Source organism: Palaemon carinicauda, chromosome 12, assembly GCF_036898095.1.
Source record: "Palaemon carinicauda isolate YSFRI2023 chromosome 12, ASM3689809v2, whole genome shotgun sequence".
NCBI classification, from domain to species: domain Eukaryota; kingdom Metazoa; phylum Arthropoda; class Malacostraca; order Decapoda; family Palaemonidae; genus Palaemon; species Palaemon carinicauda.
This window is the reverse complement of record NC_090736.1, coordinates 85,553,032-85,567,517: the sequence shown is the minus strand read 5'-3', so window position 1 is coordinate 85,567,517 and position 14,486 is coordinate 85,553,032.

Below are 14,486 nucleotides of genomic sequence, written 5' to 3'. Positions count from 1 at the left end.
CGGTGAAGACCATATATTTTTGAATTTCCTTCTGCTGGAAAAGTATACCTCTAATAACAAGATTGTTTGTTAAACAAAAACTTATAAAATTTTTTCCCTTTTCATTTGCAAATTCAACAAGCCCTTGATCACCCATCTCAATTTATAAATTTAGATTATTACTTCCAACTTTAGAATTGAGGTCACCAATCACAATTTTCATATCTGTCTCTGGGATATCATTTATTATAACCTTCAGTTCTTCTTAATATTCATCTTCCCTTCTTCAGGGCAATCATTTGTTGGTGCATATCAAAGTATAACACCTATTTTGCTTTGCTTTCAATTAAAATTTGCAAGTAACTGTCTACTATTTACAGCCCTCACATTGGTTAATGTCTTTTCTGCTCTAGGTGTCATCATCATTCCTACCCTTTCTGTTCTTCCTCAATATATAATATATATATATATATATATATATATATATATATATATATATATATATATATATATATATATATATATATATATGTATATATATATTTATATAAATATATATATTTATATATATATATATATATATATATATATATATATATATATATATATATATATATATATATATATATATACAGTATTTATATATTTAAACACACATATATATGTATATATATATATATATATATATATATATATATATATATATATATATATATTTATATATATAAATATATATATATATATATATATATATATATATAAATATATATATATATATATATATATATATATATATATATATATATATATATATACACACATATATATGTGTGTGTATGTATATATAATTATATACATATATATATATATATATATATATATATATATATATATATTCAAATAAGCCATATATATTTTTGATTCATTAATGTCTGGATTCTCTTAACGACCTCAGGATCAGAACCCCATGCGAAATCACACAAAAACAAGAGCTTGTGACCGGCCGGGATTCGAACCCTGGTCGGCAAGCTTGTATGAACAGTCACAAGCTCTTGTCTTTGTGTGATTTCGCCTGGGGCTCTGATCCCGAGGTCGTTAAGAGAATCCAGACATTAATGTATCAAAAATATATATGGCTTATTTGAATATGAAAAACACGTCTAAATGTGCAAAATTTATCACATATATATATATATATATATATATATATATTTATTTATTTATTTATTTATATATATATATATATATATATATATATATATATATATATATATATATATATATATATATATATATACGAGCATTCAACAGCTTCAACTCCCTCGCTTGTCATGCAATTTCTCTCTCTCTCTCTCTCTCTCTCTCTCTCTCTCTCTCTCTCTCTCTCTCTCTCTCTCTCTCTCTTCTCTCTCTCTCTCTCTCTCTCATCTTGTTTTCTTTCTCTTTCTTCTCGTCTTGCATCCATTTCCATCGTATGTTTTGCGATTTCTCTTGCCTCTTCTCTCTCTTTGTTTTCTCGTCTTTCAATTTCTCTTGCCTCCTCTCACCCTCTCTTTCTTCCTATTCTGCCATCATCTTCAACTTAATAAAATTCTCTTCCACTGCAGTTCATCGATTTTTAGCCTCTACATTTCCATTTTACTTTCATTCTTTCAGTTCTTAGATCAACTGATACTTGCTTTACAACAAATTTTGCTTCAGCCTTCTCCAAAAGTTCATGAGCTGCTACAGTATCTTCTTCTAACAACTTTCCTTAGTTTATTAACGCTTCTAAGACTAGACACTATATGTGCGCTTTAATCATTCCACTTGTTACAAGGCCACAACATGCCATTAAAAAAAGAGAGCCACTAAGCTTTAGTTACATTAGCTTAGGACAATTTCTGAACAATTGAGTTTGCCAAAAACTCTTGTACATTTTGTACCTAATAAAAAATTATACTTCACCAAAAATATATCAGAATAATGCAAAGAATCCTATCAACGCTAAACTGGTGAAACATTTAATCAAAATAACTCCCTGTTATCACTAATGTGTAAAACTGACTCGCTCGATCTCTATGCCCGGGCACCAAAAATATATATTAGGGCAGGTGAATTACGTAAATTCCCGACCTTCAAAACTCACCTGTTTTATTTTATATAAATCTGATACACACGAGAAAATACCTCAAGCTCTTAGAATAATACGCAACCTTCAGACAGCAATATATATGAACACTGAATATCTATTAATTCTCTTACATTACTCAGAACAAAAACTAGGTGATTGCTTTACTTGAACTATTCTAAAACCAGCCTCTTACTTCGGTTCTTAGTCAGGGATAGCGAGCAAAGTACTGCATCAAGTATTGTTGATCGAAATAATACACAGTTTACAAAAAAAAAAAAAAAAAATTATTCTATAGAAAATTAACAGCAGTTATGAAAAATTAACACCGAAAAATAAATAACTTAGAATATTAAATCTAAACTAAACCTTTGACTAAGACACAAGAAAGACACTTTGAAAAAAAGTTATACAATCACTTGTTTCACTGGAAATGATTTATAGAAATATTTAATTGGGACCATTTGCATAAAAAGTAACTCTTAACACTCTAGTGATTAAAATATAATAAAATGTGCATATATGTAACTGTTACACTTACGTCTTCTGGTTCACACAAGGTTACAGAACGGCTAAGCAAAATGATTACACTTCACTGACTAACCTAAACCTCACAGGCCCAGTGGCAAAAATGTATATGATAAAATGTACTTACATCAACACACTACGCTCTTAAATAATCATCCAATAATATCACCATTGTTTGAACAACACTATACATGTTATATATTGGATAGAAATCACCTATTCATATTTGAGAGGAAAGCACTTTGTAATGTCGGCTCTTTCAAAGGGATAGGCTAAATCTCTTCTGCTGCTTATGCATTGCTAGGTCCTAATTTGTTTTGAATTTTCAAGTAAATTATCCTTGTGGTGTTGGAGCATTGCTCTAACGGTGTAAGGTTTCCAACTTAGTCATTTGAAGGAGGGGTACTAACCTTGCTTATGAGGCAACCGTCTCTCAACTAACTTAGCCCACCTTCCTCTCACACCATAAAAAAAAAAAAAAAGAGTAAACTTAGTTCAGAATATTCACATCTTTTCTAACCACGGGGAAACAAAAAAATACATAATTCCTCGTGCTTATACCTCGTGTGTCATACTGCATACCTACAAGTCGGGACATCTGATCATGCCTTGATTTCATTAGTAGTGAAAACTAAACAGTCTGTCCATGATATATCATACTCTTGTAAAATTTATATGAAATCCCAAGAAGACTGGAATGGGATTTTGCATGATCTTTTGTGCTTGAATTGGTCACAATTATACAGTAGTGTAGACCTTGTTGTCCCTTTGAATGAGAATCTAGTCAACATAATTGATAGGTGTATCCCGTGTGCTAAGGTACCGAGTGAAGGACAAACTGTGGTTCAATGATGATTGTAGACGTGCTTATTTGGAGAAGCAGGAGGCGTATCATCTTTGGAAGGGTAACAGATCAGATTTTACCTAGAACAACTATACTCAGCTTTGAGCTCTTGCTCAGAGAGTTTATGCCTCAACTGAAAAGGAGTACAATTTAACCATAAAAGAAACCCTTTCTGGTGCAACTCAGGAATATGAATGGTGGTCTACTCTTAAATATGCACTCTTTGGTGTAGATGCAACAGTTCCTCCTTTACTTAAAACAGATGGCTCAGTCACTCACTGTCCAAAGGAAAAGGCAACCCTTTTGGCTGATGTTTCTGACTGTAAACAGAGTAATGGAAAACTTGAACTTCCTCATTCTTGTTTTCCTGAAGCTAAACTAACTAGTTTAGCTTTTCGATCTTATGAGATTAAAGCTCTGTTGATGGATCATGATGCTTATGGAGGTGTAGACCCAAATGGTATTTTTTCCTTTGTTTTTTATAAAGACAGCAGATTTCTTAGCTCCAAAGTCATCTGTTATTTTGTGCAAATTAGCAAGAAGATGAGCTTTTAGCACTTGTTGGAGAATTGGTAATGTTACTCCTCTATGTGATTGTGTTTGTGATAGCTCAAGTCCCACTGATTACCGCCCAATTTCCATAAATCCCATATTATCTAAAGTTTTTGAACATCTTCAGGCAAAACGTCTTAATAGGTTTGCTGAAGGTAATCACTCTACTCCCTCGTTTGCAATTAGATTTTCGTAAAGGCCTTGGAGCATGTGATGCCCTTCTTACAATCTCCAATGCTGTACAGAAATCCTTTGATTCTGGTCAGGAAGTTCGTATGGTTGGCCTTGATTTTGGTGCTGCCTTTTACCGTGTTAATCATAAGGCCCTTGTTTTCAAGCTAAAACAGTTGGGAGTGGGTGGGTCGTTTCTTAGCATTATTATTGATTTTTTAAGTAATAGATCTCAAAGAGTTGTTGTTGATGGGCACCATAGTGAATATAGGAATGTGATATCGGGTGTTCCACAGGGTAGTGTTCTTGGCCCATTACTTTTCATACTTTATACGCATGACATGGGGTTTGGCCTAGAAAACAAGCTTGTTGCATATGCAGATGATGCTACTCTCTTTGCATCAATTCCATCCCCTGAATGTAGATCTAGGGTTGGTGAATCCCTTAATAGATATTTAGCTAAAATTAGTGCATGGTGCAAATTATGGGATATGAAGTTGAATCCTAACAAAACTCAAAGTATGATTGTAAGTAGGTCAAGACGGTGGCTCCTTAACATCAGGATCTCAGTATTGATAATGTTTCTTTAAATTTGTATGAGTCTTTTAAAATTTTAGGTGTGATTCTCGACAGCAAATTTACTTTTGAGAAACACATTAGGTCTGTGTCTTCTTCAATTGCACAAAAAATTGGCTTATTGAGAAAGTCTTTTAAGATTTTCGGTGATCAATCTATTCTGAAGAAGTGTTTTAATTCTTTCATTCTACCTTGTTTTGAGTATTGTTCTCGTGTCTGGTGTTCAGCTGCTGATTCTCATCTTAATTTGTTGGACAGAAACTTACGGTCTATTAAATTTCCTATTCCTGATCTAGATATTAATCTTTGGCACCGTCGTTCAATTAGTTCATTATGCATGTTGCATAAGATTTTTCATAATTCTGACCATCCTTTACATTCAGATCTCCCTGGACAATTTTAGCCTGTTTGTAATACTAGGTAGACAGTTAATTCTAATAGCTAGGCCTTCTCCATCATGAGACTCAATACTACACAGTATTCTAGAAGTTTTATTCCAGCTGTTACCAAGTTGGGGAATGATTTTCCTAATCACGTAGTTGAATCAGTAGAACTTCAAAAATTCAATGTTGGAGCAAATGTATTTATGTTGACCAGGCTGACATGAGTCTTTTTATAGTTTATATATGACATATGTGTTTTTGACTTTGTTAATAGTTTATATAGGACATATCGGTTTTGACGCTGTTACCTTTTTTAGAATGATATATTGTTAATTTATTCTCATCATTTATTTATTTCCTTATTTCCTTTCCTTACTGGGCTATTTTTCCCTGTTGGAGCCCTTGGGCTTATAGCATCTTGTTTTTCCGGCTAGGGTTGTAGCTTGGCTAATAATAATAATAATAATAATAATAATAATAATCATAATAATAATAATAATAATACTTTGTAACAAAACTACGTGAAGTAAAAAGTTTATTCTTTAAAATAACTTGAAATTGCCTATACGAAACCGAATGAAAATACAATTAAATGAATGCCGAAAGTCTTATGTAATTTACATACATTACTTAATCCTTACCTTACAAGCTGGCTATACATCTCTTAAATACACAAATAATATACATACATGAAATATTTGCTCTCATGCATGACCAGCTTCGTGAGATAGCTCCCCCCCCCCCCCCCCCAATGGAAAGATGTAGAATGGGGAAATTCAAAGTCCTTGTTGTAATAACAATCATACTTTGAGTTTTTTTAGGTTTCATCTTCATCCCCTATAATTTTCACCAACCACCAATTTTGGTTTGATCTCTGTCAAAGTATTCAGAAATCTCAGGTCTACATTCAGGATATAGGATCGATGTAAATATTGTAGAATCATCAGCATAAGAATCAAGTTTATGTTTTAAGGCAAACAACTGTATATAAAATTCAATAAAAATACTAAGAAATAGCCCACTAACTCCCATATGTTTAGGTTTGAAGCTAAGGAAGTCATGATTAACATTGTTAAAAGTATCCTTAAGGTCAGGACCAAGCATACGAAGTCCATGACCAATATCTGCACAACACTGAAGCTTGTAAGAACAGTATCAAAATCTTTGAAACTCTTGCAAAAGCCTAAATTCAAAGTTAGGAAACAGAAAATTACTTTCAGCATATCTATACAGTCGTTTTGTCAACGTATGTTCTAGAACGTTAAGAAAGGGGAGTTATGGAAATCTGGAGGTTGCCGAAAGGAACAGAGCGACAACCGCATGTACAGTTGGACACAGGAATTCCTAGTACCCCTTGCTATGAGGAAGTGCATCTTGTCACACGCATACTATGTGGCAAGTAACAAAACAGATAGCGTAAGGATATATGGCAGAGTTGATTGGTGAGGCTACAAACTGAAACTTGCTGTGCAGTAAGGGTGTGACAGAGTGTACTTCCTCAGAGTGAAGTGTGCCAGGAATTCCTGTGTTTAAATGTACCTAATTGAGTAATCTTACGAATTCTCCAACAAGTACAAAGAAAGCCACCTATTGCTAATATATATAAAAGAATATAGATATTTTATAACCTGAAAATATGAACTCTAAAAAGCAAGGCAAAAGTAATGTTTCGGTCTACAGCTCCATAATTAGGGTCAAGGAAGAGAGTTTTAACCTAAAAAGGACGAAAATGTTAAACTAGTAAAGTGAACTTTTAGAAAACTGAAATGCGGCACATCGAATTTCTCATAGGTTACCTTTCTGTCTGATATATCAGAAAAAAGGGGAAAGGGGCTAATCGCAGCTTTCTCTAAACACACTGAGCATGCCAAGAAGCCTAGCTGCCTGATTGGTGTAAGGATTCTTGCTTCGAGATTGGCCACCTTCTCCAGTCTCAGTCAGATACTGGGTTTTAGAGGTGAATACAAAACACGAGTTATTTGCACCAATAATGATGGTCAGAAAGGCATAATAAACACAAAAATAACCAGTTGGTAAAATATAGGGTTCATGTATAAAGTGTAAAATTAAAGTTTCATAATTACCTTTGAGATCATTTTTGCTTGTCCATTGTTTGCTACGGTCGCAAATAAATATTATATACATGCTCCTCTGTTCTAGTAAGTGGTACATGGATGTGTTGTGCGTGCCAGCCACATAGAACACTATTGTACCCCCCCGTGTTTGGCCTGTCCCATTGCTGCCCCGCAGTGACCAATATGGTTGTGACTCGGTTGCATTCATCTCGCCTTTGAGTCACAACCTACTCTGGGTGCATTTCATGGGTAGATACAATACTTATAAAAGGATATAATAAAACACAAAAATATCTATTCCCAAAGAGTGAGTGTGAGGCGAGACGAGATTCAACTATGGACCTGTGTTAAGGGAACTGTCCTGTTTTGACCAAGATATCATTGTCCTAATTAGTGGAGTCAGCATATTTTGAGAAACCGAGTCTGAGGGATGTCATCATGGAAGGACATGTGTTGCCCTTTTGTTACGACTTAACACGTGGTCCAGACTGCATCAAAAATTTCTTCTGGAAGCTTCCATGGCGTGATCGAAGTGGACGTTTTTGAGGAAGCCAATAGAGATGAAGAATTGTTAAAAAGAATGCCTTCTATGGAGATGACCACTGCCCACTGTAATTAACTCTGCCCATACATGGTTATATAAACTTCAGGAAGAGATTGTCCAAGAGAGATAGGACGAGACATAAGAGAAGAGAGGAACTATGTCCAAAGAAGACAAGATCCTCGACCTAGTGAGATGAGAAACAGAGAAGACCAGAGGGCTGATAAAGGCAGATTCTAACCTTCCCTTCAGAGAATAAAAGCCTATCTCCAAAATATCTTGTTATGGCTGAGAAGAAGAGACAAATTGAACAAGCCAGTCCTCCCTGCTTGTGATAAGAAGTAGCCAACATTGCCTACAGCCTGCCATAGTTCAACACTATCATCAGTTTCTTGGAAGAAGACCTCTGATGTCCCTTTCTGATGCCACCCCTTTTGTGACGTCTTCGAATCCGGATATTGTGCCAATTTCATCTGAACTTCAGCCGCCTTTCTGCAACATTATCAAGCCTTATTTTAACAGTATCATCGAATTCTTGGAAGTAGACCTCTGATGTCCCTTTTTAGTGCCACCCTTTCTGTGACGTCTTCGAATCCGGTCATGGTGTCCGTTTCATCTGAACTTCAACTGCCCTTCTTAAATGATTTAAAGCCTGAAGTCTGTGTACCAGCATCGTCTCAGCAGCTGCAGCAAACTATTCCTTAAGTGTTTCTACCTTACTGACTGTTCCCCTTTTCTATTGATGTTTTGATTGATTTGATTTGTCAGTTAGAGTAACCGAAGAAGTAACATTATTTTTCTTTATTTGAGTTTGTGAAGAAAGGTGTTGTTTTTTCATGTGTTTCTTTTCATATTCATTTCCCATGTTTTGTTTAGTTGTTGTTGTATACATTTATTTTACTTATTAAACGAACCTGTAATGATTTTAAGATCATAACAGTAGGCTACATTGCCAGGATTTTCAACAATGTAACCAATTGAAACAGGGAGAATATAGAAAGAAGCAGAATGAGTGAGATTACGAAAGATTTGATAGCTTCAGGTAAACTTCTTGTGAGTATGTTTTTAAGAGAGAACAGAAATATTTGAGAGAGACGAAAGACCAGCTGAAAGAGAAGGAAATGAAAGACAGTGAAAAGCAAATGAGAAACAGCGTAAGCTTGAGTTAGAAATAGCTCGTTTAAAGCAAAATCTTCGTAATGGTTCGCCAGGTAGCAGACCAAAAGTAATGTGTCAGGTAGCAGACAGGGTAGTAATTCATCATTTTGATTCTGAAAATTTAGGTATGGGTGCAGTGTCGAAATTAATTTCAAAATTTTGATACGGAAGATGTAACAAAAAAATTCTTGACTTTAGAAAATTTAATGAACAGAGTAGGTTGTCCCAAAAACAAGTGGATTTTGTTTCTATAGTCAGTATTAAATGGTAGGGCACTTTATGTGTATAGTTGTATGTCCGAGGATGAAAGTGAAGACTATGATATTGATAAAGAAACTGTTCTTAGTGCTTACAGGCTAGTACCAGAGGCATACCGAATGATATTTAGAAGTTTGAAAAAGGATGAGAGCAGTACTTATGTAGAATACAGAAAGAAGTTAGAAAGATCATTATGTGATTGGTTAACTTCCGCTGAAGTAGACAGTTTTGATGATCTCAAGAACTTAGTTTTGTTAGAAAACTTCAAAGATAACATACCTGCAAACATTAAGCTATATATAGAACATAGGCGTGAAGTCTTTTATAGGTGCAACAAGGTTAGGCAGATGAGTACAGTTTTACTCATAGTTTAAGTGATAGTAAGAAGAATAATCCTTCTTCTAGTAAGATGAAACATAGTAAGAGTAGTTTTAGCAATAGTAATACAGGGAAATATGATTATAATTATTATTGTTATATAAGTGGAAAACCAGGTCATACTGCCAGGTTTTGTAAGAGCAAATGGGAAGGTAGTAGTTCAGAGATGATTTGTTATCAATGTAATAAGAAAGGGCATATAGCAAGGAATTGTATAGTAGAAGAGAAGAATGTCAAGAAACCAGTTTCTCTAATTAATAATCTTTGGTCAAGCAGAAATGACATAATGAGAGAAACAAGGAAATTTTAGGGTTTTTTTTGTCCGAAGGTGTAGTTTATTCGCGTGAAGGAGGGGATTCGAGAGAAGTTATCTTGCTTAGGGACTCGGAAGCAGCCGTTTCCCTTATTAGGAAAGAGTGTGTGCCAACAAGGGTAAAAAAACAGTATGAAAGAAAATCTTATGTTAGGTTGGTTTCCGAATATTTGCGTTGTTTGTCCATCGGTGAAAATGAGCTTGAAAAGTCAAAGAGTGTCAGGAGATGTAAAACTAGCAGTTGTAGACTATTTGCCTGTTGATGGCGTTGACATTATTGTCGGTAAGGATGTAACTACATCCAGATGTGTGAATCCTATTTTAAGTGAGGTTCCAGTGCATGAAATTGAAGTAACTAGGTCAGGTTTAGATACATATATAGAATACAGTCATAATTTGTTCGAGAATTCGAACGTGTGTGATGGAGGTGGTGAGGTTGATCTTAGCAAGTGTGGGGCTGAGAAGACCGACTCCATCAGTGTTGATAGTGTTAGACAAGTTGATGATGTAGCTGTCGAAAATATTGACGTAGACGCAGTCGATGTAGTGGATTCAAGTAATAGTTACTGCAGTAGTTTTGGCACTAACATTTTGAACAGAGATAAGCTAATCAAGTTTTAGCGAGAGGATGAGACACTGTCTCGAATTTTTGAAAGAGAGTTGAATGATGGTTCCGATAATGTTTGTAAGGAAACCTTTTGTTTAAAAGGCGAAATTTTGTGTCGTTATGTTCGTCCCAAGTCAGTTAGCAAATAGGAAGTTATAGAACAATTGATAAATCCTAGGAAGTTTCGCAAATTAATTCTGAAATTAGCACATGATGATCAAGGACATTTAGGGGTAAATAAAACTTTCAAGTGTTTAATTAAGACTTACATTTGGCCTAAGATGAAAAGTGACGTCAAGAGATATGGATTAAGCTGTCACGAATGTCAAATTGCTGGTAAACCTAATCAAGTAATTCCCAGGGCCTATTTATGTAAAATTCCATCAGGGGGAGAGCCTTTTGAGAATGTAGTAATTGATATAGTTGGAGCTACTGTAGAAGTAAAAAAGCGGGGAATATATATATATATATATATATATATATATATATATATATATATATATATATATATATATATATATATATATATATCTATTAACAATCATTCGCAGACTAACCCGTTATCCAGAAGCAATCCTAGTAAGAAGCTGCAATGTGAAAACTATAGTTAAACGCTTGTTGAACTATTTTTCCAAGTTTGATTTGCCATGCGTTATACAAAGTGATAATGGCAGTAATTTTGTGTCCAAATATTTCAAAGACAAAATGAAGAGGCCAGGTATCAAACTTGTAACTTCAACACCGTATCACCCAGAATTGCAAGGAGTTGTAGAATGTTGCCATCAAACATTAAAAAGTTGCTTACGAAAATTATGTAATAACTTTGAACATGACTGAGAAGAAAAACTACATTTTGTCTTGTTAGCCTTACGTTTGGCACCTAAGGACACTTCAGGATTTAGTCTTTTTGAGTTATTGTTCGGTCACACCACTAAAGGACCTTTAGAAATTTTAAAGTGTAAATTAATGCTTCTAGAAAGTAAAGAAAATTACATTCAAAAATTTGAGAATTACAAAGAGAATTTAAGAAAAGCTTGGAAAGTAGCAATAGAAAACGAGAGAAACAATCAGGGGGAAACTAAAAGAACACATGATCTTAAGGCAAAGGAGAGAAATTTCCAAGTGGGAGATAAAGTCCTAGTATTAATTCAGAAATATGGCCCCTCATTATCATATAAGTTCGAGGGTCCTTATCCTATTTTAGGAAAAAGGGGCAATTTGAATTACTTAATTGGCATGGATAAACAGAGGTAAGTGGCTGCACATGAACTTGCTAAAGAAATACAAGGAACGCCCAGTACCAGTTATAACTGCGACGCAGCGAGAAATTAGTGTCGAGAAACAACTCTGATTTGCTTATGAATTTCAAGTTATTTAACTCTAGCTTAGAAGAAGAAGAACGGAGTGAATTATATAACGTTTTTCTAAATTATCCAGAAACTGTTAGTGATAAATTAGGTTTAACTAATCGTTTAGAACATGATATTGAGTTACAGGACACTAAACCCAATAGATAAAGTCCATATCGGGAGTCCAGAGAAGGCACATTCATTACGAATAGAAATTATGTATATGTTAGATAATGATTTGATAGTTCCTAGCGAGTGAGAATGGTGTTCTCCGATAGTTCTAGTAAAAAAGGAAGATGAAACAGATAGGTTGTGCATTGATTTAAGAAAGTTAACAGTGTTACTAAGCAAAGTAATTTTCCACTTCCCAGGATCGACGGTTGCTTAGACAGGATCGGGAATGCTAAATTCATATCCAAGCTTGATTTGGCCAAAGGGTATTGGCAAGTATCTCTAAGCAGATGAGCTAGTTAAATATCCACTTTTATAACATCGTTCGGTAGTTATGAACCTTTTGGATTAAGAAATGCAGCCAGTACTTTCAAAAGATTAATGAATAAAGTTTTAGATGGTATTGATAACTCTGTCGTGTATTTAGATGACCTTGTTATATTTTCAGAAACCTGGAAAGAATACTTAGGAATTCTAGCTAAAGTACTGACAGCCCTAGAAAAAAAACAAACCTTGTATTAAATTTAAAGAAATGCAAATTTGGGAAAACCTATATCACTTATTTAGGGCATAAAGTGGGTCTCAGTAAGATTTGTCCTAAAAGTGGGAACAGAGAAGCTCTCATCAATTTCCCAATCCCAACAACTAAAAAGCAGGCCATTAGATTTCTCGAGATGATTTCACATTTCCGTAGATTTGTACCCAACTTTTCAGAAATAAGCACTCCATAACTCATCTTTTTAAGAAGGGACGAAGTTTTATAATTGATGAGAAATGTGTAGAAGCTTTCAAAAAATTAAATTCTGTAATACTTCACGAGCCAGTATTATTGTTACCTGATTTTAGCAAGGAATTTAATTTAACAATCGATGCTAGTGACATTGCCATAGGAAGAGTCTTGTTGCAAAAAGTGAATGGGACGAAGCACACAGTCACATATTATTCAAAGAAACTAAATAAAACTCAACAATTTATTCAACTATTGAGAAGGAATTGTTTAGTTTATCTTCAGCCTTGCAGCACTTTGAGATTTATGTACGTAGTAGTCTTGTTTTAACTGTGTATACAGATCACAATCCGTTAGATTATTTGGAAAGATTTATGAATAAGAATAAACGTCTCATGTGTTGGAGTTTAGAGCTACAAGGTTATAATCCGACGATAATTCATATAAAAGGAAAGAATAATGCTATAGCTGATAGCCTTTCCAGAGATTTTTCAGAATAAGAATGTTGTTTTTTTCAATTAATTATTTTTTGTATTTTTGCTGAAGCTCTGTGTTGAGTGAATGGAATACGAAAAAGAATGTTTTTCAGATGTTAAGTTGGAGTTTCATGCAGATGTTCCTCAGTTCGGGGATGGATGAGATTTTTCATTACAGACTTTAAAAAAAAGTAAAATCAGTATATTTATTTTTTTTCTTTTGAGGGAGCATGTCATGGGTAGATACAATACTTTTAAAAGGATATAATAAATTACAAAAATATCTATTCCCAAAGAGCGAGCGTGAGGTGAGACGAGATTCAACTATGGACCTGTGTTAAGGGAACTGTCCTGTTTTGACCAAGATGTCATCGTCTTAATTACTGGAGTTAGCATATTTTGAGAAACTGTGCCTGAGAGAAATCCTTGTTTAGGATATATGTCATCAAGGAAGGACACGTGCTGCCCTTTTGTTATGACTTAACACGTGGCCCAGATTGCATCAGAAATTTCTTCTAGAAGCTTCCATGGCGTGTTCAAAGTGGGCGTTTTTGAGGAAGCCAATAGAGATGCCGAATTGTTTAAAAGAACGCCTTCTATGGAGATGACCACTGCCCACTGTAATTAACTCCGCCCACACATGAGTATATAAACTTCAAAAAGAAATTGTCCAAGAAAGATAGAACAGAACGTAAGAAAAGAGAGGAACTAAGTCCGAAGCAGATAAGATCCAAGTCCTAGTGAGATAAGAAACAGAGAAGACCAGAAGTCTGATAGAGACAGATTCTAACCTTCTCTTCAGACAACAAAAGACTATCTCCAAACTATCCCATTATGGCCGAGAAGAAGAGACAAATTGAACCAGTCACCCCTCCCTGCTTGTGACGAGAAGTAGACAACACTGCCTACAGCCTGCCTTAGTTCAACACTATCATCCAATTGTTTGAAGAAGACCTCTGATGTACCTTTTTGATGCCACCCCTTTTGTGACATCTTCGAATCCGATCATCGTGCCAATTTCATCTGAACTTCAGCCGCCTTTCTGCAACATTCTTAATCCTTACTTCAACAGTATCATCGAATTCCTGGAAGAAGAACTCTGATGTTCCTTTTTGGTGCCACCCTTTCTGTGATGTCATCGAATCCGGTCATAGTGCCAGTTTCATCTTAGCTTTAGCCGCCCTTCTGCAACGTTCTCAAGCCTGAAGTCACCTTACCAGCATCGTCTCATCAGCTGCAAAAAAACTATTTCTACCTTACAAAGTGTTCCCCCTTTCTGTTGATGTTTTG